General features: G+C 37.5%; 1 protein-coding gene across 1 annotated transcript in view; it reads left to right on the forward strand.

Moving 5' to 3' along the window:
• Positions 1-24,297, forward strand: part of ece2a (endothelin converting enzyme 2a) — a 77,513-nt gene that overhangs the window by 10,758 nt on the left and 42,458 nt on the right. The window lies entirely within an intron of this gene.

Below are 24,297 nucleotides of genomic sequence, written 5' to 3' on the forward strand. Positions count from 1 at the left end.
CATATCTCCACCTCTCCAGGCTCTTCTCAACCTGCTCTCTACTCTCACCACAAATCACAATATCATCTGCAAACATCATAGTCCAGGGAGACTCCTTTCTGACCTCGTCCGTCAACCTGTCCATCACCACTGCAAACAGGAAAGGGCTCAGGGCCGATCCTTGATGCAGTCCAACCTTCACCCTGAACAAGTCTGTCGTACCTACTGCACACTTCACTGCCGTCACACTGTCCTCATACATGTCCTGCACCACCCTCACATACTTCTCTGACACACCTGACTTCCTCATACAATACCACAACTCCTCTCTCGGCACCCTGTCGTACGCTTTCTCTAAATCCACAAATACACAATGCAGCTCCTTCTGTCCTTCTCTATACTTCTCCATCAACATCCTCAAAGCAAATAAGGCATCTGTGGTGCTCTTCCTCGGCATGAAACCATACTGTTGCTCACAGATGGTCACCTCTTCTCTCAGCCTGGCTTCCACTACTCTTTCCCATAACTTCATGGTGTGACTGATCAACTTAATTCCCCTGTAGTTACTGCAGGTCTGCACATCTCCCTTATGTTTAAAGATCGGTACCAGCACACTCCTTCTCCATTCCTCAGGCATCCTCTCCCCTTCCAGAATCCTGTTAAACAATCTAGTTAAAAACTCCACTGCCATCTCTCCTAAACATCTCCACGCTTCTACCGGTATGTCATCTGGTCCAACCGACTTTCCATTCTTCATCCTCTTAATCGCTGCTCTCACTTCCTCCTTACTAATCCTATCTACATCCTGCTTCACCAACTCCACATCCTCCAACCTTCTCTCTCTCTGATTTTCCTCATTCATCAGCTGCTCAAAATACTCCCTCCATCTTCTCAACACATTCTCCTCATTAGTCAACACATTTCCCTCTCCATCCTTTATTGCTCTAACTTGCAGTACATCCTTCCCAGCTCGGTCCCTCTGCCTGGCCAATCGGTATAAATCCTTTTCTTCCTCAATCCTTTTCCTTTTCTCCTTCTTTCTACTGTCATGCAATGGCTGTTTTAATTGATGCATCTGTACACAGTACACAGTACTTATCCCTGATAACATATCAATGAGCACTGTCACTTTATTCGGATGTCTCGGAGGTGCGATCTTGTGGGATTACATAGCACCTCAAATGGGAAGTGCATGAATCATCCATTAACCAAAAAGGACCTCCATCATCATCCATCTTCCGCAGGCTATACTGGTGCAGTAGTGACACTGTTGAAAGCATCCTTGTCTGCTATCACTATCTGGTTTGATTCAGTGAGAAGAGGAAGCTGCAGCGCACTATCAACACCACTGAGAAACTCATCAGCTGCAGTCTGTCATCACTTAAAGACCTGCACATCATTGAAACAGCTTCTTTCCACTGGCAATTTCTTGTTATTAACCAGGCTGGCTAGGGTTTGCACTGTTTCAAAAGAATAATCAGGTTCTAGTTCTTGACAGGATACTGGCATATTATATTAATAATAATAATAATAATAATAATAATAATAATATTTTTTTTTATTATTAATCTTTTAAAATAAAAATAACAAATAGTATCCATTACTTCTTTCTATTATACATTATTGCTATTTTCTATTATAAATCACAATTGTGCAGTTTAATGTACTCTGAGCAGCATCTAGCTAAGGTGCAGTATTTGTATATTAGGATGGTGTTTGTGTTGTGTTTGTGTGAGGAATGTCTAGTCATTCGACCAAATACAGAGAGAAATTGCTAGTACATGTAAATGCATATAGCAAATAAAATGATTGATTCTAATACTGGTATAATTTCTTGATGATGTGAGTTAATGAATGGATAAACAGATGAACAATGACCGTGTGTGTGAGTAAAACAAATAAACCCTGCACCATTTAACACGAGAGAGTATATGTATAGTCTTGCATTGCTCATATATAGTGACTGTTCCAAGAGCTTGTTTTCAGAGCTGTAAAGCAGTACAAACCCCCCTCCCAGCTCAATACACTGCAGTTATAGCTCCGAATGCAGATGCATCAAGTCAGGCAGGCGCACAGCCGCAGTGTTTATGAATGAAGAAGTGAATGAACGTGAGGAAACTAGAGCTTGAGGATGAATGAGTGGGCTGCCCAGTAGCGTGTCTGTGTGTGTTTGTACTGAGAGTGTATGTGTGTGTTTTATGCAGTTTCCATGGCATCCCCCCCCCCCCCAACCACTGTGTTGCTTTGTTCAATGTCCTCTCCTCCTCTCATTTGATTGGCTGAGAGGAGGGAGTGCAGAGGATGCCGCAGTCTTTTGGGGTTATCCCCCCTCTCTCTAAAGCACTCTCACACATTCACAAATCCCCCTCATTTCTGCTCTCTACTGTGCTGCGATTTATGAATGAGCTTTAGAGTGTGTTGAACATGGCCTCTACTTGAACATGGTTTTGTTTACATTTATCCTCAGTCTTTTTTATTTGTATTCATGAATAAACGATATGGTTCATTTTGGAGTGTGTTGCCACAGCCCATCCCTGTGTGTGTGTGTGTGTGTGTGTGTGTGTGTGTGTGTGTGTGTGTGTGTGTGTGTGTGTGTGTGTGAGAAAGAGACTGTTATTGCATTTTCAGCCGCAGTCCCCTGCCCATTTTAAACTCATCTGTATGCAGGTCAGGGAGACCACCCTCCCTTCTTTCTCTCTGATTTGTTCTCTTTTTCTGTGCTCCTCTACTCTTTTTCTATAGTATAACGCATTAAAGCTGCTGTAAATAATGCTGCCAATCCTGATAGATTTAGATAACCCCCTCCCCTCTTCTTTAATTCCATTTCCTTCATTTGAACCGATTTTTTATTACATTCAAGAAAACAATAACTGCAATTAACATTTTAGAGCACAAGCATGTGCCTCTAACTTTATGACAAATGTTTGTGGAAGCTGAATTGATAGATGTCATGGTCAGGTGTCCACATGCTTTAAACAGTATGTTGTGATTATATGCCAGAACTTCTTACTTTTTAAAATAAAATATTGCACATTAAAGAAAACAATATATATATATATATACACACACACACACACACACACGCACACTTTTAACGGCCACTTTATTAGGTACTAGTACCGGGTTGGACCCCCTTCTGCCTTCAGAACTGCCCTAATCCTTTGTGGCATAGATTCAACAAGGTACTGGAAACATTCCTCAGAGATTTTGGTCCATATTGACATGATAGCATCACGCAGTTGCTGCAGATTTGTCGGCTGCACATCCATGATGCGAATCTCCCGTTCCACCACATCCCAAAGGTGCTCTATTGGATTAAGATCTGGTGACTGTGGAGGCCATTTGAGTACAGTGAACTAATTGTCATGTTCAAGAAACCAGTCTGAGATGATTCGCGCTTTATGACATGGCGCGTTATCCTGCTGGAAGTAGCCGTCAGAAGATGGGTACACTGTGGGTACAATACATATATATATATATATATATGAATATATATATATATATATATATATATATATATATATATATATATATATATATATATATATATATATATATTTTTTTTTTCATAAAGTATTCAGGGCTAAGATCACTTCAAAATAGCTAAATACTTCAAATAGTAGTCACTGAATACAGAATTTACTACTGTAATGTGCCAACGCAACTTGAGAGAACCTAAGTTATTCTAATTTCTGTAATTTTTCATATTTATTTCATGTAAATTAGGTTTTTAATGCACAAAGTTAGGGATTTTGTATGATCAGAATCAGGTGTATGATTAATTACAGTGAGGAAAATAAGCATTTGAACACCCTGCTATTTTGCAAGTTCTCCCACTTAGAAATCATGGAGGGGTCTGAAATTGTCATCGTAGGTGCATGTTCACTGTGAGAGACATAATCTAAAAAAAAAAAATCCAGAAATCACAATATATGATTTTTTAACCATTTATTTGTATGATACAGCTGCAAATAAGTATTTGAACACCTGTCTATCAGCTAGAATTCTGACCCTCAAAGACCTGTTAGTCTGCTTTTAAAATGTCCACCTCCACTACATTTATTATCCTAAATTAGATGCACCTGTTTGAGTTCGTTAGCGGCATAAAGACACCTGTCCACCTCATACAATCGGTAAGAATCCAACTACTAACATGGCCAAGACCAAAGAGCTGTCCAAAGACACTAGAGACAAAATTGTACACCTCCTCAAAGCTGGAAAGGGCTACGGGGAAATTGCCAAGCAGCTTGGTGAAAAAAGGTCCACTGTTGGAGCAATCATTAGAAAATGGAAGAAGCTAAACATGACTGTCAATCTCCCTCGGACTGGGGCTCCATGCAAGATCTCACCTTGTGGGGTCTCAATGATCCTAAGGAAGGTGAGAAATCAGCCCAGAACTACAAGGGAGGAGCTGGTCAATGACCTGAAAAGAGCTGGGACCACCGTTTCCAAGGTTACTGTTGGTAATACACTAAGACGTCATGGTTTGAAATCATGCATGGCACGGAAGGTTCCCCTGCTTAAACCAGCACATGTCCAGGCACGTCTTAAGTTTGCCAATGACCATTTGGATGATCCAGAGGAGTCATGGGAGAAAGTCATGTGGTCAGATGAGACCAAAATAGAACTTTTGGGTCATAATTCCACTAAACGTGTTTGGAGGAAGAAGAATGATGAGTACCATCCCAAGAACACCATCCCTACTGTGAAGCATGGGGGTGGTAGCATCATGCTTTGGGGGTGTTTTTCTGCACATGGGACAGGGCGACTGCACTGTATTAAGGAGAGGATGACCGGGGCCATGTATTGCGAGATTTTGGGGAACAACCTCCTTCCCTCAGTTAGAGCATTGAAGATGGGTCGAGGCTGGGTCTTCCAACATGACAATGACCCGAAGCACACAGCCAGGATAACCAAGGAGTGGCTCTGTAAGAAGCATATCAAGGTTCTGGCATGGCCTAGCCAGTCTCCAGACCTAAACCCAATAGAGAATCTTTGGAGGGAGCTCAAACTCTGTGTTTCTCAGTGACAGGCCATAAACCTGACTGATCTAGAGAAGATCTGTGTGGAGGAGTGGGCCAAAATCCCTCCTGCAGTGTGTGCAAACCTGGTGAAAAACTACAGGAAACGTTTGACCTCTGTAATTGCAAACAAAGGCTACTGTACCAAATATTAACATTGACTTTCTCAGGTGTTCAAATACTTATTTGCAGCTGTATCATACAAATAAATAGTTAAAAAATCATACATTGTGATTTCTGGATTTTTTTTTTTTAGATTATGTCTCTCACAGTGGACATGCACCTACGATGACAATTTCAGACCCCTCCATGATTTCTAAGTGGGAGAACTTGCAAAATAGCAGGGTGTTCAAATACTTATTTTCCTCACTGTAATTATACCAGGCAGGTCCTTATAATTACAAAATTTGCCAAAACAGGAAAAGCTGTGTAGGAGCTCAAAACTGGGTGAGAAACAGCCAAACCCTGCTAGTAAAGTGAGGTTGTGGAAGACAGTTTCATGTCACAGGTCATATACCATAGCAATACTGAGCACATAAAGAGGCAATACTGCATCAGAAAGGTCTTTCTCAGGCAAAGATTTCTAAGCAGACTTGTGTGTTAAGGTGTGCTGTTTAAACTATTTTAAAGAAGCACAAATAAACAGACATTAGTAAAGATTGTATACACAGTGGCTGGCCAAGGAAACTTAATGCAATAGATGAAAGATACTTCATGCTTACTTCCCTTCAACATTAGAAGAGGTCCAGCAGGCCATTAACAAAGAACTGGCAGAAAACAATGGCACCCAGGTACACCCATGTACTGTATGAAGTTCCTTGAAACTAAAAACATTGAAATAATGACATGGCCTGCCCGGAGTCCTGATCTCAACCCAATAGAGAACCTCTGAAAAATCCTTGGCGACAAAGTTATGGCCAAGAAACCCACTACAGTCAATGAACTGTGGAGGAGACTGGAAGAAGAGTGGACCAAAATCACACCGGAGCAGTGTGAGAGACTAGTGCTGTCCTGTGGCCGCAGATGTGCTGAAGTCATTCAGAGCAGAGGCCTGTACACTTCCTACTAATTGCTGACTGTTATAACCTTCAGAAAATTTTGTTGTAATCGTTTTCCATGCTATAGTCATTGCTGTTCTCTAATTTTGATCAGTGTGTTTTCTGCAAAATAATGCAAAATAATGCCTTAGTTATTTTGTGGAAAGGTGTTCTGGTAGCATGGTATAGACAGGACAAAAACTCCTTCAACTGTTGAGCAGTGAAGATGACGTTATTTCAGAATTGTTAGTATCCATAGTTTGTTTTTACTGGAAATTTTTTTTTTGAAATTTAACCTGAATCTGTTTGAGAGCGAAAACGTTAAGTCCAGTATCATATAGTTTTGTATATGAATAAATTACATTGACTTAAAAAAAAAAAAATTATGTGCATCTCTCCGTTGTGACAGATTTTTCATTAGAAATAAATTTGTGAATGAGTCAAAGACATGAATGCTGATTACATTGTTTGTGCGTGGGCAGTGGAGTACTACTGTCACTGTCATGGTGTGTGTGTTTGAGAGACAAGTGTCACTATCGTCATGTCGATATGTGAAGAAGAAAACATGTAGGAGTAGGACTACCTGTAACATCACAAATGTGTGAGAGACCGTGTGTGTGTGTGTGTGTGTGTGTGTTGTGTGAAAGGCGAGAAAATCTGTGTAAGTGTTAGGACATTTGCGTATGAAAATAAATCTCACCAGTACTGACTAAGACATCTGTGTGTGTGTGTGTGTGTGTGTGTGTGTGTGTGTGTGTGTGTGTGTGTGTGTGTTAGGGGTGGCACGGTACATGGAAAAACACCCGAAAAGTTTGGTTCGCTTGTCTCGGTTCGGTTCGTGTGTGCGTCGCACGGTTCGACGCATGCGCAATGTAGCCCCGTGCTCAGTTTCGCCTCAGAAACTTTCGCGCGAACATACATACAGACAGTAAAAGTTAAGTAAGGAGTGCTGCAGAAATGGCAAGTGGAGGAGATAATGAAGGCTGCTCGGAGTTGGCGGATACGCCTGCGTCGTTCAAATCTGGTGTGTGGAAACATTTTGGATTTCATGTTACTAACGATGACAACGGAAATAAATCAGTAGATAGAACTGTGTGCAAGCATTGTGCAAAATGCATTCAATATGCCAATGGCAACACTTTTAATATGACTGTTCATTTGAGAAGACATCACGCCAACGTGTCGATACACACAGCACATACAGGAGAGAGCCGGTTAGGAAACAACTTCTACTGTCCGCAGCATTTAAGCAGCCATTTAAAGATATGCAACTGTGCAGCATGAATGAGTGTGAAGGATTTTGTCAGCTGATGAATGTACTCGAGCTGCGGTTTAATATTCCCTCTCGCCGACACTTGTATATTTTTTTTGCCAAATAAACGAAAAGCATGTCATCATCAATGTCTTCTCTCTTGCTGTATCAAAATCTCACCTAGCTTTTACTCAGAGATGGTCCCAATAATGTGCTTTAAGTCAAGTCAAATTCAGTTGATTACAAAAATGTTAATACTGTATCCTAAATTGTGGATGATTAAGCTAATGGGCTATATATCAAATGCTGAAGGAAATTCTGGAGTGTTGAAGATTAAAAGAAAAAAATAACAACAAGAACCGTACAGAACCGAAAACCGTGACCCTAAAACCGTGATACGAACCGAACTGTGGGTTTTGTGAACCGTGCCATCCCTAGTGTGTGTGTGTGTGTGTGTGTGTGTGTGTGTTAGTTATACCAAACACATCTTCACACTAATGGGGATTTACTCTTCGTTAACACTTTCTCTTGGAACACTAAGTGCTTGAGGAACCGGACAGTGCACTGGATCGTTGTTCTGAAGGCTATTGTACTCAGGACTGAATTTTGAGAAATTCTAGAGAGACTTAATGTCTTGGAACAGAGCAGCAAATTTAAAGGGGCATAAAATCGAAAAGGCCTTGAGGTACAGAAATGTTGAGGGTGGATGGTAGAACTGAAATCTTTACATTCTCGTCAGATACCATTGGTCTGATGTAGTTGCTGAGCAATGTTTTCGACTGTTGTCCAGTCTCCTTCCCTTATGGATGATTTCCACAGGACATAAACTTAGGCTCCTGCTAGGGACCTGAGTGTGTGACACTCGGATTAAAGGTCACACAAGGTTCACAAAACTATATATGGGTGCCTAGCTGACAAGCCAGGCTGTAGTGATACTGATCATGATCTTGAATTTCTACCGGTTTCAGTTGGTCTTCATTAGACATGTATGTGCCAATCTTTTGGATTATACAACTATTCCAGCCAACTTATGATCAGCATCCCAACACACAAGCATTGCTTTTCCACAAGCTCTCTGGCTGGCTAGGTGGCGAGGTATGGACATTTAAAAAACAATATCATGAAAGTAGACCAACTAATGTAGCAAGCCTGTTACACTTGATATTGTTATATGTGCTTAGCCACAGAGCTGCTAGTGAGGGGGCATGCGACTTGAAAGTCAGAACTGAAGCATCAAGAAATGCTCCACACTTTGAAGATAAAGAGAAGAATCCAATTCTGGCCTGTGCAAGCTAATTCCAGTTAGCATCTAAAGCTCAGTGAAGGAGAATATGGTATCGTAGGGTAGAACCATTCAATCTTACTTGAGGCTCAAAGCATTGAGGCATCTGGCAAGTGATTGAGAGGTGAAACTCCTGTTTTGAGCAACAGAACAATTCTTGGGTAACACAAATAGCCCAGATATGTTGGATCACACACTAAAGAGGGAATCCTGCTTAAGCTAGTAAACATGTTTAGATTGCAGTTGAACAGTAGAAAGTATGCCTGTTAAAACCTGAAGAAATGAAATGAGATGACTATGGAGTTCTTCTAAAGCTTTAGCACCTGTACATGTGACCCCAGTCACAAGTTGCTCCACAAGGTGCTCATGAGCATTGACATCCAATAGTTGAAAAGGATTTAAACATGACCAATCTGTATGTAAATATGTTTAAATTATATAATCACTTTTTAAACATTATTTTTGGCCTGTGTGCTCAAATTAGTATGACTAATATAGCACTGTCAATCATTTTGGGCTTACACACGATACTGTAATTGTAGAGTAGTGCAATTAGAATTTACTGTATACTTTTTCACTTATATGTAGCTTTGAAGCAAGAATAAGTCATATGATTGTTAGAGATTGTTGTATGGGAAAACAGTGTGTGTTTGCATGATGGATTTACATAGTGGGCATGTGCAGAGGAGATAAATATTGAATTATGTTTTGTTTGACTTTTAGCTGCAAGCAGATATTGACTCATCTCACTGAATACTGTGACTGTTCAACCTTTTAGCATTATACTCCCAGGTTTTCTGTGAGATAATTAATACTTCATTGTCTACTTAAGCTTCCTTTCCCAAATTACATACTCTTGACCATATCCTGGTGACCTAGCAGCACCCATCTCTCTTACACCTTTCAAGCAGCACTCATGAGACACTTTTTTATCTCCCTCTTAATGTTTTCTATATCAGCATGTAGCCTGATTTCACAGCTGTTTATCTCACGTTCTAGCCTACTTCATGCCATTGCTTCATAGCTAAAATCGGAAATTAAGTATTAAACATTAAATATTATGCAATTATGGGTAAATATAACTTTTGAAGTGCTACAATTTGAGTTTTATATGTAATATTATTTACATTTTCTATTTGTAAAATAGCAGTAAGTGATATTTGAAGCAATGTTGCCAGGTTTGCAGTTTTCCTACAAAATAAGTTTCTCTTGAACTATTTAAGCCGGTTAAATGCACCAGTGACCAGGTGAAGGTGATTTCCTATCATATTCATCAGTCTAAGTAATGGGTCTACATCTATAAATTCTCTCTCTCTGATTATATTTAGGATATCTTTTTAACATCATGCTGGCTGTTTGTATTTCTGCTGAATCATCACCAGTTTTCAAGGATCTCTATCTCCCTATTTATTCACAAACCAGAGTTTTTTTCTCAAAACCCATCTGCTCAGTCAGCAGAACTTGGAATCCCATGGAGAAAAACAACTCCACTAGGGGGAAGCTCATTACTTAACTCTTAAGGAGTAACTATGTTGTTGTTTCACAATGTAGATAACACAAATAACCTGAAGTCAGCTCAACTGGAAAATTGGTCATAGTGGAGATTCTTAGCTTGACGTCAAGGGATTTATTATGTGTTATTTATCAATTTGCTTATGGTTGTATCAGTACATTAGCTCTAATGAAAACGAGTATATAATTTCTGACCCAGCACATCATCCTGATACAAACACATATTGCACAAAACTTATTTCTGCATTACTGCCATTATATATGTATATGCTATAATGAGTACATACGACCTAATAAAAAGAGTCGACATGTTAAGTATAAAATAAAATATCTATTATTGAAGATTAAATGATATATAAATATGTGTGGTACAAATGTAATGGCAGTAATGCAGAAATAAGTTTTGTGCAATATGTGTTTGTATCAGGATGATGTGCTGGTTCAGAAAAGTGTTGCCAAATTAATATAGGTAAGTAACTGAGCATCATTTAGCCATTAAATATGAACACAATTTTCCCTGAACATTTGTATTGGTTGGTGTGTCTGTGAGAGAACAGAAACATTGAGAGGGTGTTAGAGTTAATAGGTGAGAGTGTAAGCAGGTTGTCCTAAGGGTGTATCTGTATCTTGCCTCCCTTTGAAAAGCTTTGTTTCTCCAATGTTGGCTGTTTTAAAAAAAAGGTAATTACTTCTAAATGCAAAAGTGTTTAGGCAAAATCTGCTTCTTCAGTTCTCTTCATGTGAGCCCTCAGCTTCTAAGTTTAATCCACTTATTTGTTAATCAACTGCTCAATTTATCTACTAATCAGCTCATGCTGTAATATTTCTATTTCTTTACAGATAAGAAAAATCTAACCTGAACCCTAAAACAGATAAACAAAAGATCTATTACTTAACATTGTTGCAAATAGCAGTTTTACTAATAAATGTTTTAAAAGTCTTAATGATTGTACGTCTATTAACATGTTGGAAAATGCAAACTGCAGCTTTGATGGTTGTCAGTTATAATTTAATAATATTTTATTGCATGTCAGAAATCAGATTCAAAATACTTTAGTGACCTCCTAGGTCACAAATTGTTGTGAAATTGAATTTTCTAGTGTGAATTTTCTTGAATTTTCTTATTAGGCACCTTTCCATTGATGATTTTTGGTTTTTTTAGATGAATGTGTATCTATGTTCAGTATCAATGTCACATCAATGACACACTTCTTTCCACTTCTATCTCATTGTTCTTTGGGTTGTTTGGACAGTTCAAACAGCAGAATGAGCGAGAGAGCAAGAACAGAGCACTTGTTACCATAGCGATGAGGAAGAATCTCTCATTATATAATGTCTAAAAGCTTTCTTGTGTCTTAACTACTCTGAAATTCGCTGTGCTGCTACTTGAACAGTCACTATATGAGGCAGTAGTAAAGGGGACACTGTAGAGTACTATACACACTCACTGGACACTTTAAAAGGAACAACTGCACCCATGATTCATGTATAATTCATGCAGATATACAGTCACAGCCAGTCATGTAGCAGCAACACAAAGCATAACATTATACAGGTCAAGTGCTTCAGTTAATATTCACATTGAATATTGGGGAATGTGATTTTGACTTTGACCATGGATATTGTAATACTTCAGAAAACATAAACTCTGGGATTTTGTGCACAACCGTTGGGGTTAAAATTCACCTTTTACAATTATATGACAAATTGTATCTTTGCTATACTCGTGCTGAGGGAGACTGACCAGTACCTCAGATCATATAAACATCTCATATGTATACATGAATGAGGCGTAGTCCTTTTCTATTGGTTACATTCAAACAAAGAAGTCTGTGCCCATTGGTTAAAACCTAACATTACATTTTGTACTCTGCTTAGCCACTGGACTTGTATTTCTTTGAATCTTATGTTTGCATGTGTGTCAGAAAACTGTTGTGGGTAGTCAAAACAAGGATTTTTGGTCCATGGCACACCAACATACCTTGGGTGTAAGTGTTCGACAGAGTAAGACACATGGTTGTACTTTGTTGATCCTATGATCATGTATAAGTTAATGTAACCCCTCAAGATTACACAGAATAGTAAAAAACAAATGGATGAACCAATGAATGTCTGGATCTGAGAGTAAGAGAGTGATTGACTCTTTTTCTATAAGGAACATCCAAGTTTCAATGAAAGAAAATGTATTCACACACTGCCAAAAAAGATGTAGAGTAACCTGATTAGTGGCATTCAATCGCAGGATGGCAGATCTGCTTTTGCAAAAGACAAATGATTAATTGCCCAGTTTCTTGCCCCCATTTCCACTTTCGGTTGGCCAACTTAACAGGTGGGAGTGTCAGTCTGCCAATAAATAAAAGTTATTTACAGAAATTTAAAGCAACCAAATTTACAGCATCTTGTTTAACTTGAATGAAAAGCCATTAAAGTATACAAATTTGATTAACATTTGATTTATTTTCTTTCTATTTTTAAATAAGGTTATTATTAGCAACTGATTAAGGCTAAGTTTCTTAACCCCAGCTTATCTCCGGATGCTTTCAGCTGTGCGTTAAAACCTTGGATATCACAGGGTTCTCTGTCAAGTGGGACATGCTGGAAATAGTTCTTAAACATGTATCTTTAACTGTGTTTTAGAGACAGTCCATGAAAAACCCAGGAGTAGAGGTGAACCATTGACAGAGTTTGACTCTCACTTTAAATGGTTTTGACTTAACAGCAAGAATACAAACTCGATTTTCACCCAGATACCACTGGATACTCCTGCAGTACCTTCTACAACAAATCAATTTCTATTCAGTTCAGTTTTATTTGCATAGTGCTTTTAACACTGGACATTGTCCCAAAGCAGCTTTACAGAGATAAAGAGGTTATGAAGTTGGAATGTATAAGTTTGTTCTTTATAAGTTTATTCCTAATGAGCAAGACAGTGGCAAATGTGGCAAGGAACCTTGAGAGGGAACCAAAATGATTCAGTCATCTGGGTGTCACAGAATATTTAATATTGTTCCATCATTATTGAGGTGTACTGTTTAGTGATTGGTGCTTATATGTAGAACTGTTCATGCAAATACCACAGCTCTTTAAAAATAGTAGGTTAAACAAGCTTCATGCGATAGATAATGCAAGATGTCCAGTGTATGACTTTGTTACATTATACATTTGAAAGAAATGTTTTTGAGGATAAAGGATCATATAAATGATAGTCTGTTTAGGGACACTGGTCACTTTAGCTGTCAAATGTCTGTTGTATATTTTAAATTATGAGAAGATTGTTATAATAACAATTACTTTCACCTATATATCAAACATTTATTATCTACATCGACAGAAAATATAAAATTAAAATGTAAAATTCATACACAATTATTTATATGAATATTCCCCTAGTTAGGGAACTTACAATCAGATTTTTGGGTATGTCTCATGAAATGCTTGACCACTGGTCACACTACATAAACCAGAGGGACTGCACATAGGCGTACTTTTGTTAAGGTGTCCTACACTTTAAAAATGTTTCCGTTAAAAAACAGTAAAGAACTGGCAGCACGGTTTCCAGCATTTGCCTGTAAAATTACCAGTGTCTTAGTGTAGGGTAAAATTACAGTTGTCTTCTGTTTATTAAAAAACAGTAAAGAACTGGCAGCACTGGCAGTTTTTATAAAATAAAAACAATGGTCAACCAAAAGCCCAAAGCTTATTACATGCATGGAAATACATCTAAATGTAAAAAAAAAAAAATATTTACTCTGGAAAGAAAGACAAAGTGAATGACAGAAAACACCCAAGTATATACAGTATTTTTGAGTGAATATGCATTTGTGTGATGTGTGTTGTGAGTGTGTGTATGCGATGTTTGTGTGTGTCTGTGGTGTGTATTACTTATATAAAATCCCACTTAAAATCTATAAATTTTTTAAGTAGACTGGCGACACGTCCGCTTTGTTACTCCTACAGCCTGGTGCCCTTTTCCGGATTTATCTCGATTAACCGCCTGAAAAATAAATGTGTGTGTTTAGAACTAGTGGAGGGGAATTGATTACTCACAGAGAACATATAGCAAAGTATATTCCTGTATAAAGAACAGTTTTCATTCCGGAAAGAAAACAAGCATAAGCACACAGATCTTTTGGACAAAAAGTAAAACATAATAATATCGATAATTACGTTTTTTTTTTTTTTCTTTTTTTTAACGCTGGAGGCTTCACGAATTTTAGAAAAGCAGCGGAAAACACCAGTCGTGTTAGTGTAAAACAAATAAAATGTAATTTCAGTGCAATGGAGTTTGAAAAATTAACTTTACAGAAGGATTATCACATATTTTGCTGAATGAAACTCACCCGGTAATTGGGAATAATTCAACCCGAGTCTGAAATCCAGCTGCACAACACAGTGGTGCATTTGGCATATTAATCACTGAATATAAGCAAATAGAAGATCGATTAACTCCAATATTCACCATACATGTTAGCTGCCATAGCAAATTTAATGAATTTTGTCACGCAAACAAAAGGGAACTCACCTGTTATTGTTATGAAGACGGATAAAAGTCCCCGCGTGCTCACTGCAGTTTACAAAAATACTGTATAGTAATGTTTTTTTTTATCTGAGTAATAAATACAGCAAAATGCCGTTATATTGTGTCTACATCATTTTACAACAATAAAACAGTAATGTACTGCTTTTGAACATAACATTATTATACTGTTGAAATTCTGCCGTAAATTAACAGCAATTTCTAACAGTGTACATTGTGTATTTCTTTCTTTTTCCCTTCTGGTTAGACAGATTGTGGCGACTAAGCACTTTAATAATTTCTTCATTCTTTCATTCTTCCTCTGTTAATAGGCTCTCTGACACATGAGTCTCTTTTTGTTTGAATATCTATGTGAATGCATATTTTGTGGTACTCACACATCTTGAGGACACACCCACAGTTCTGTGTCTCTGAAGGGGTTAGAGTATAGAGCTACACTTCTGTCAAAGTGTCTGTGTGTATTTTCATTCAAATAATAATTTGCTTTTAATTAGGTATAAAGCAGTACATTGGTTTGTGTAGCACTGATTAACTTGTGCACTAATTGTATGTTTTAATTTGTAGAAGCATAAGTACATGATGTATGTAAGGTTTTCTGCCTCTTGCATATGTACATTTTACCCTGTGGTTTGAACGAGACATATGCAATGAGACTGGGATCCTGCAAAACCCCAAAAATAAGGCATGGGAGCAGACAACCATGTGTGCTGGCATCACCACAGACAGCGTCTCGGGCACTGACTGCTGCCTAGCAGGGAGGTAATTGGAAATATCCCCTTGGCTGCTGATCCACAAATACAGGACATCTTGTTTGGCCTCCTTTTATGGTTCATTTTCCAAACTTGTGTTTATCAGTATTATTCATGCAACTGAAACCCATTTAATAATCTCTAATGTGTAATAACAAGCTTTATTTGGAAGCTGTGGATGTAGACAGGTTCTTATGAGGACCATGTGTTAATGTCACTTAAAGCAGTGGTCAACAAACTTTTTTGTGCCACGGACCGGTTTAATGTCGGACAATATTTTTACGGACCGGCCTTTAAGGTGTGGCGGATAAATGTAACAAAATAAAATTATACGACCGGCATAGAAACTGGTATTTTCTAAATAAAATAATAAACGTGAATCCACAGTGTTGTTTTTCACTCATTTTGCTAACTTGGGGGTTTGAATTTAGCAGTAATGTATTATGTGTTAGCGGCCGGAGCAGCCCCTTTAAGAAGGTAGCAGATGGAGGTAAGACATGTGACCGAGGCATCATGACACGCATCAAGAGTGAGTCATAGACAGATGTGGCCTAAAGAATCCGGTAATTTTCCAAAATAAAACATCGTTCAGAATTAGATAATAAATAAAACTGAAATAATGTAAGTTATGTATTCTTTCTGTGCGGCCTGGTACTAATTGACCCACGGACCGGTGCCAGTCCTCGGCCCGGGGATTGTGGACCACTGACTTAAAGACACCAGTCATGAAACCTTTTGGGAGTGTCTTCCTGCATCTGTAACTCCAGCAATGATTTCTGGTTGAGATCAGAGATAGCACATGATCACATGATATCTCAGTATGCGTTGATGAGGCTTATGATTATTAAACTCACACACCCTGCTGCTTAAGGCATGCTGGTACACTGTAGGACACTGTGCTACTGAGGTGAGACCTTCTAATAAGAGGTGTGTATCTGCAGTGAATAGCAGCAGAAATGTGTGCTACCTTACTGTGTCTGTGAGAGGAAGATGCTGAGAGAAAGTCATGATGTGTCAGAGAGAGATAGAGAGACTTAGGGATGGGGTGTTGTGTGTGAGAGTTGAGCAGATGGGATGTCTGCTAGAAAACTGGCACCATGTAGATATTCATGACTCTTCTGATTTGGATTACACAAACACACGCAAAAACACACACACCAATCATAGTTCCTAATAATTACATCAGTCACACTGTCCCAGTGAGAGTTATTTGTCCACACGTGTGCACGCACACACACACACACACACACACACACACACACACACACACACACACACACACACACACACAAAAGAATTTCAAATGTTGTTATCTAATGAATATATCCAGGCTGAGCACCCACCATGTAGAACTCAAGCAGAGAAAAGATGATGATGATGATCAGGTGATCAGGAATGTCTCTGTTCTCAGTCATGTTTACATCACTGACTCCCTCTGTCTCATCCACATAGCACCATACTTCTTGTTACCTTCTGCCTTGCTTGTTATTAGTTTTATAAGCTAGTCAAAGTCTGCATTAGAGCCAGGAAATGATACATCAGTGGTAGATTGAAAAAGCGGCAATGACAAGAAATTGGTTGATGGGTTGTTACCAGAAAAATCTACTTAAATACAGTAACGAAGTATTTGTACTTCGTTACTTCTAACCTCTGCTGGATGGACAGGAATGGATCTCACTATACTTTAGTCCTGATGTAAAACATCACTAAGGTTTTTTTCACCTTCCTTACAGTCTTACTATTAGACTTGTTATTGCATCAAACCTCTTGGTTGCTCCTGTAATCCTGTTGAAAAAAATTTGCTCTGGGCTTTGCCAGGAAATTAGAAAGACTTTGATAATACTGTTGATGTGAAGAATCTGAAAAGGATACAAATGGTTTGGATTTAATTTTAGATTCAATTATAAAGTTCTCAAAATTTTCCAAACTCTTTAAATGCAAGGGTTTACACAACTACTGTATTTACTAGTATTTGACATGCATCAAGTTTACCCCTAGATTATGTTATCGGTGGATTTGAAGGCTGCTGATGTTTTACCACAGTCAATGTGATTGTAATTGATTTATTCTTATGTTTCAGCTTGGCATCTTGTGTTGAAACAATATTGATTTATACAGTATAGTGAATGTAGCCATGTTCATTCAGTTTTATGTACGGATATAATATTTATTGGTGTCTCCTGGGAAACATTGGGTGACTGTGTTCATATTGTTACATTAAGAATTAATTTCATTGGCTGTTTGTGGGTGAAACTAAGAGAGAAAAGAAGAAAGAATTTGTGAGGGAGGCATGAGTGAAAGAGAAAACGAGTGAGTTATAGAGGTTGAATGAAATACAGTCAGCAAACATAATATTTCTTTGAACACTGATTAATACAGTATATAAATATGGTGGTTGATGAAAACAGTGTGATTGTTAAGGTGTACTTACGCTGATAGATTGAAGCAGAAGGATAGTGAGCATATACCTTTGAATAGTAAAGTTCTAGAAGATGAGAAATTTCTTCATCTTTACCCTATGGATATATTTAAGACTCTATCGTCATATTTATTTTTTCGTTATTTATTTATTTTTTGTTCAATCTATCCTCCTTCTGGTAAACTCAGTTCACCAGACCTTTCCATCATTATCTCTACTCTACTGCTGTTTGACCTGCTCTGTTTTCCTCTTTCTTTACGTATGCTCTTATGTGTTCTGACTGCTATAAGGAGGTGTAATCTGTGGCTTGGGGTAGGTGGAGTCTGAACTGATTTTCTCATGAATAATTAACTAATATTTACCTTGTTTCATGTGGTTGTTTAGTCTATATTTTCAAAAGTACAGTTTAAATTACACAACGCAGACAATCTTACAGCTATTTTCAAAACTTGTATTCAGTGTATATTTATAGTATACAGTATCTATAAGCTGGTCTCCTTTAAGATGACATCACATTCTAAACTTTTTTTATTCATTTAGTCTTATTTGCATATTTATGTAATTGTAGTAATTACACAGAAAGATAATGCGATTAAACATTTATGTATATTATAAATGTGATTGTTTCAAATATTGTAGCAGCAGACAGCTAAGGCCTAAGTCACCATGAATGAGTGCAAATCAGAAATGTATAAATATATAAAAAAATGTTTTAGAGGCGATAAGCGGAGGCGGGGGGGAAACTTGTTTTTTGCTACTCTCTCTAACACTCCTGTACACTACGTATCCCTAAACTTTAAATTTTTAACTTTTTCTTCTTTGCTTATCTTAATTTTCGTCACAATCTTCGCTTTCAGGCTTCGCTTCGCCATCTAGCAGCAGCGTCTCGAGCTCGTACCTCCATTTTTTGCTCGCGTAACAAAGCAAAAAATCGACAGAGTGTATATATATGTATGGATATTTTTTTTATCTATTTGATTCATATATATATATTTTATTTTGCTCATATGCATATTTATGAACAGCTAAGTCTGTCATTTTTGCAGCAGATTGCAGTCATCTCAGGCCAAGTTCTGCTTCAGAATAGTACAACACTGTTGTGACTGTGACTTGATCCCTCGGGCTTCCAAAAGACTCATGTTACTAACTTCACTTGAGCAAATAAAGTCTTAGAACAGCTCAAGACGGCAACTGGGTTTCCCCAAAGGATAAATAGTAAATCAAAGGTGACAAGGGCGTGTTATAAACAGTACTGGAACACAGCTCTGTAGCCTAATACTTTGGATTGATATGCCAGAACATTCTGGTGCTTTTCATCAGAAGGGAATTCCTTTTTCCATCTTAACCATGTCAACAAACAAATGAGGAGGAGGGAGGGAAAAATGGAAGCAGAAGAATGAGAGACAGATGGTGATAGAGGAGATATGAGTGAGAGACAGTGAAGAAACTGACAGTGCCAAGTGTAACACTGTGCTCTGGTTAAATCTCATTAAATGCTTCCCAGACTTTGCAGAGAGAAAGTCGATTTTGGAGAGTAGTGTTCTGGAGTCTTGTATCTGAGTATGCTTATTATGATCTAGATCACAGTCCAGTCCTGGGGTCATCAAAGTACAATCATACTGCACTCTTTACTTGTGCTCTTATTAAATATAGTCAAAATGGAACTAAATATGTATTTATATAAAGAATATAAAACTTTAGAAAATACAGGAAATGTAAGCTTCTAGAAGTGTTTTTGTAGAAACTATGCTACAGCAATATCTAGTATTTATATATGTAAGTACATCTTAGGGTATGATTAGGGTTCAGGTTAAAAGGTCACACATAGCCATATCAGGTTACAGTGCTCCTTGAATCAGGTTTTCCCTTCTGTATCACCTACTTCAACTCAGCAGCTCGTTATCAAGACCTTGATGAATTAAATCAGGTGGGTTAGAGTGGGGAGGATGCAGTGTTTGTTTCACTGTGTTGTGGCCTTCCTGGAATGCAAAAACTCTCAGAGCCACAGAATCATGTTCATGTTGCCATTGCAAAAAAATAAAAGTAAGTGGATTCAGTGCAGTATGTATGTATGTATGTGTGTGTGTGTGTGTGTATATATATATATATATATATATATATATATATATATATATATATATATATATATATATACATATACACACACACACACACACACACACATACAAGTCATATATATATGTGTGTGTGTGTGTGTGTATGTATATATATATATATATATATATATATATATATATATATATATATACAGAACAGACCAAAAGTTTGGACACACCTTCTCATTCAAAGAGTTTTCTTAATTTTCATGACTATGAAAATTGTAGAGTCACACTGAAGGCATCAAAACTATGAAGCCAATATAAGAGAGAAAGTAGCCACCTTTTGCTTAGATTACTGCTTTGCACACTCTTGGCATTCTCTTGATGCCTACTTTGAAGAACCTACAATATGACATATTTTCAGTTGTTTCACACTTTTTTGTTATGTATATAATTCCACATGTGTTAATTCATAGTTTTGATGCCTTCAGTGTGAATCTACAATTTTCATAGTCATGAAAATAAAGAAAACTCTTTGAATGAGAAGGTGTGTCCAAACTTTTGGTCTGTACTGTGTATATATATATATATATATATATATATATATATATATATATATATATATATATATATATATATATATATATATATATATAAATATATATATATATATATATATATATATATATATATATAAACTTTTGGTCTGTACTGTATATATATATGTCTGTATATATATGTCTGTACTGTGTGTATGTATGTATACATATATATATATATATATATATATATATATATATATATATATATATATATATATATATATATATAATATTAGGGATGCCACAATTCTCAATATAATATTGAACCGTTCGGTACGACATCCACGGTTCAATACGCGCTTGTGAATAGTTTTTTTCGGTTTTACGTTTAAATAATTGATGTGCTTTTTATTTCTCTCTGAATTGACTGTTTGTGTGTGCCTGTAAGTCTACGAGCTGAGATGAGGAAACTCCTCCCCGCGAGTAAATGTTCAATCACTATGCTCCAAAGTTAGGGGCGCTGAACCATCATTCCACACTTTAACATGGCAAGCGGTGGTGAAGTGAGGCTACAGTAAGAGGTGGCGCCGGCGTCTTTTAAATCTGTGGTGTGGAGACATTTCGGTTTTGCTGTTGAGTATAATGCCGAGGAACAAAAAACAGTACAGAAAAAAATGACTATCTGCAAGCATTGTTTTACACGTGCAGCCTATTCAAGGCAGGATAGCAGAGCAGGTAATAAAGTCCTCCAAAAAACAACAGTCTCTCGCTGAATCCTTCCAGCATACATACCCAACTGGTTCCGAGAGACACATGTAAATAACAAAGGCAGTGGGGGTGTTCATTGCCAAAGATTTGCAGCCGTTTTCGGTCATGCGGGCTTTTGTCATCTCATAAAAACACTTGATCTGCGTTACAGGCTACCGTCTCGCACTTTTTTCAGCACAGAGATAATTCCCGACCTCTATGAAAAGAAATGCAACAGTATTGTGTACGAATTGGCTCAAGCACAGAGCCTTGCTCTGACCACAGATGGTTGGATACTGTAGGGATATGAAGGATACTGTACTGGAGTACTGTTAAGTTTAACTAAGATGGTTTATTTATGTTCACTGAAGTACAAGTATGTTTATTTGAAATGGTCAATTTATGTTTACTAACTTCACATGTACGTTTATTTTCAAAATTTAGGAATTTATGTCTTCCCCAGTTTCTACATGGGCTACCAGCAGCTGTGAGATGTCCGTGTTAATTAAAAAAAAAAAAATGTTTATATTATACAAAACACTAGAAACCAGTGGACTTTTCTTTGCTTTCAAGTAAAATAAAGGAGTATTGCAATAAATCGTTTTCATTTGTTTCTTCTTAACCTCTTACTGTTCCTATTGCCTAAGCATATGTATATGTATGTATTTGTATATTTCTTTGTGATGAGCTCTTTATATCTCTTTTTGCACCCGAATGTTTTCTCCCACACAAGATTGTAAGATCTAGATTTAGGGAATAAAGCCACTGAAACATCTTTAAAGCTAGAACCAGAAACTGTTTTGTTTCTTCTGAAGTTCTTTTTTTCTGATATGCTAATTTTTTTTCCTATACTGTAGTTTGTCTTCCAGGAAACTAATGACTTTCCCTGTTAGAAATACCTCTGTAGCTGCTCATGAAACCTTGGTTTGTTTTTCGGTGTCGAAACATCACTTTAATTTGTTGATTTTTCTTCAGATTTCTGCTTGTTAAAGATGAAACAAGATGTAGAATATGAAAGAAAGAGGTGAGAGAAAAGGAGGGAATCTGTGATAAAATTTCTTTGCTAAGTCGCAACTTGTTAAGGGCTCTTTAATTAGCCAAACGAAAGGAGTGATAATTAGTGTTGCTCACGGTTTTGGAAAAGAGGTGGTAAAACGTGACAGCCTTTATCAGTGAGCAGGGCTAAGGCTGGTACTTACACAAAGACAGACTAAATTCGCCGTAGCCTGTTAAAACATTAGGTTGCTTATTAAAGTAGACAATAGATTAAATACACAGTCATCATAGTAAAAATGCAAGATGGAATTCTAATTAATCTGTATTTAATTTATTTTGTAACTTACACATTTTCTTTGCAGTTTACACACACACACACACACACACACATATACAGTGAGGAAAATAAGTATTTGAACACCCTGCTATTTTGCAAGTTCTCCCACTTAGAAATCATGGAGGGGTCTGAAATTATCATCGTAGGTGCATGTCCACTGTGAGAGACATAATCTAAAAAAAAAAATCCAGAAATCACAATATATGATTTTTTAACTATTTATTTGTATGATACAGCTGCAAATAAGTATTTGAACACCTGAGAAAGTCAATGTTAATATTTGGTACAGTAGCCTTTGTTTGCAATTACAGAGGTCAAACGTTTCCTGTAGTTTTTCACCAGGTTTGCACACACTGCAGGAGGGATTTTGGCCCACTCCTCCACACAGATCTTCTCTAGATCAGTCAGGTTTTCGGCCTGTCGCTGAGAAAAACAGAGTTTGAGCTCCCTCCAAAGATTCTCTATTGGGTTTAGGTCTGGAGACTGGCTAGGCCATGCCAGAACCTTGATATGCTTCTTACAGAGCCATTCCTTGGTTATCCTGGCTGTGTGCTTCGGGTCATTGTCATGTTGGAAGACCCAGCCTCGACCCATCTTCAATGCTCTAACTGAGGGAAGGAGGTTGTTTCCCAAAATCTCGCAATACATGGCCCCGGTCATCCTCTCCTTAATACAGTGCAGTCGCCCTGTCCCATGTGCAGAAAACCACCACAAAGCATGATGCTACCACCCCCATGCTTCACAGTAGGGATGGTGTTCTTGGGATGGTACTCATCATTCTTCTTCCTCCAAACACGTTTAGTGGAATTATGACCCAAAAGTTCTATTTTGGTCTCATCTGACCACATGACTTTCTCCCATGACTACTCTGGATCATCCAAATGGTCATTAGCAAACTTAAGACGTGCCTGGACATGTGCTGGTTTAAGCAGGGGAACCTTCCGTGCCATGCATGATTTCAAACCATGACGTCTTAGTGTATTACCAACAGTAACCTTGGAAACGGTGGTCCCAGCTCTTTTTAGGTCATTGACCAGCTCCTCCCGTGTAGTTCTGGGCTGATTTCTCACCTTCCTTAGGATCATTGAGACCCCACAAGGTGAGATCTTGCATGGAGCCCCAGTCCGAGGGAGATTGACAGTCATGTTTAGCTTCTTCCATTTTTTAATGATTGGTCCAACAGTGGACCTTTTTTCACCAAGCTGCTTGGCAATTTCCCCGTAGCCCTTTCCAGCCTTGTGGAGGTGTATAATTTGGTCTCTAGTGTCTTTGGACAGCTCTTTGGTCTTGGCCATGTTAGTAGTTGGATTTTTACTGATTGTATGGGGTGGACAGGTGTCTTTATGCAGCTAACGACCTCAAACAGGTGCATCTAATTTAGGATAATAAATGTAGTGGAGGTGGACATTTTAAAGGCAGACTAACAGGTCTTTGAGGGTCAGAATTCTAGCTGATAGACAGGTGTTCAAATACTTATTTGCAGCTGTATCATACAAATAAATAGTTTAAAAATCATACATTGTGATTTCTGGATGTTTTTTTTTTTAGATTATGTCTCTCACAGTGGACATGCACCTACGATGACAATTTCAGACCCCTCCATGATTTCTAAATGGGAGAACTTGCAAAATAGCAGGGTGTTCAAATACTTATTTTCCTCAATGTATGTATATATATATATATATATATATATATATATATATATATATATATATATATATATATATATATATATATATATATATATTTTTTTTTTTTATTATTTTTTTTTATTTTTACATTTATGTTACAGTATACATTAAGTACTATACATATATTTTCATATTT

The sequence above is a fragment of the Silurus aristotelis genome (genome assembly GCF_946808225.1).
Source record: "Silurus aristotelis genome assembly, chromosome: 22".
Classification (NCBI taxonomy): Eukaryota; Metazoa; Chordata; class Actinopteri; order Siluriformes; family Siluridae; genus Silurus; species Silurus aristotelis.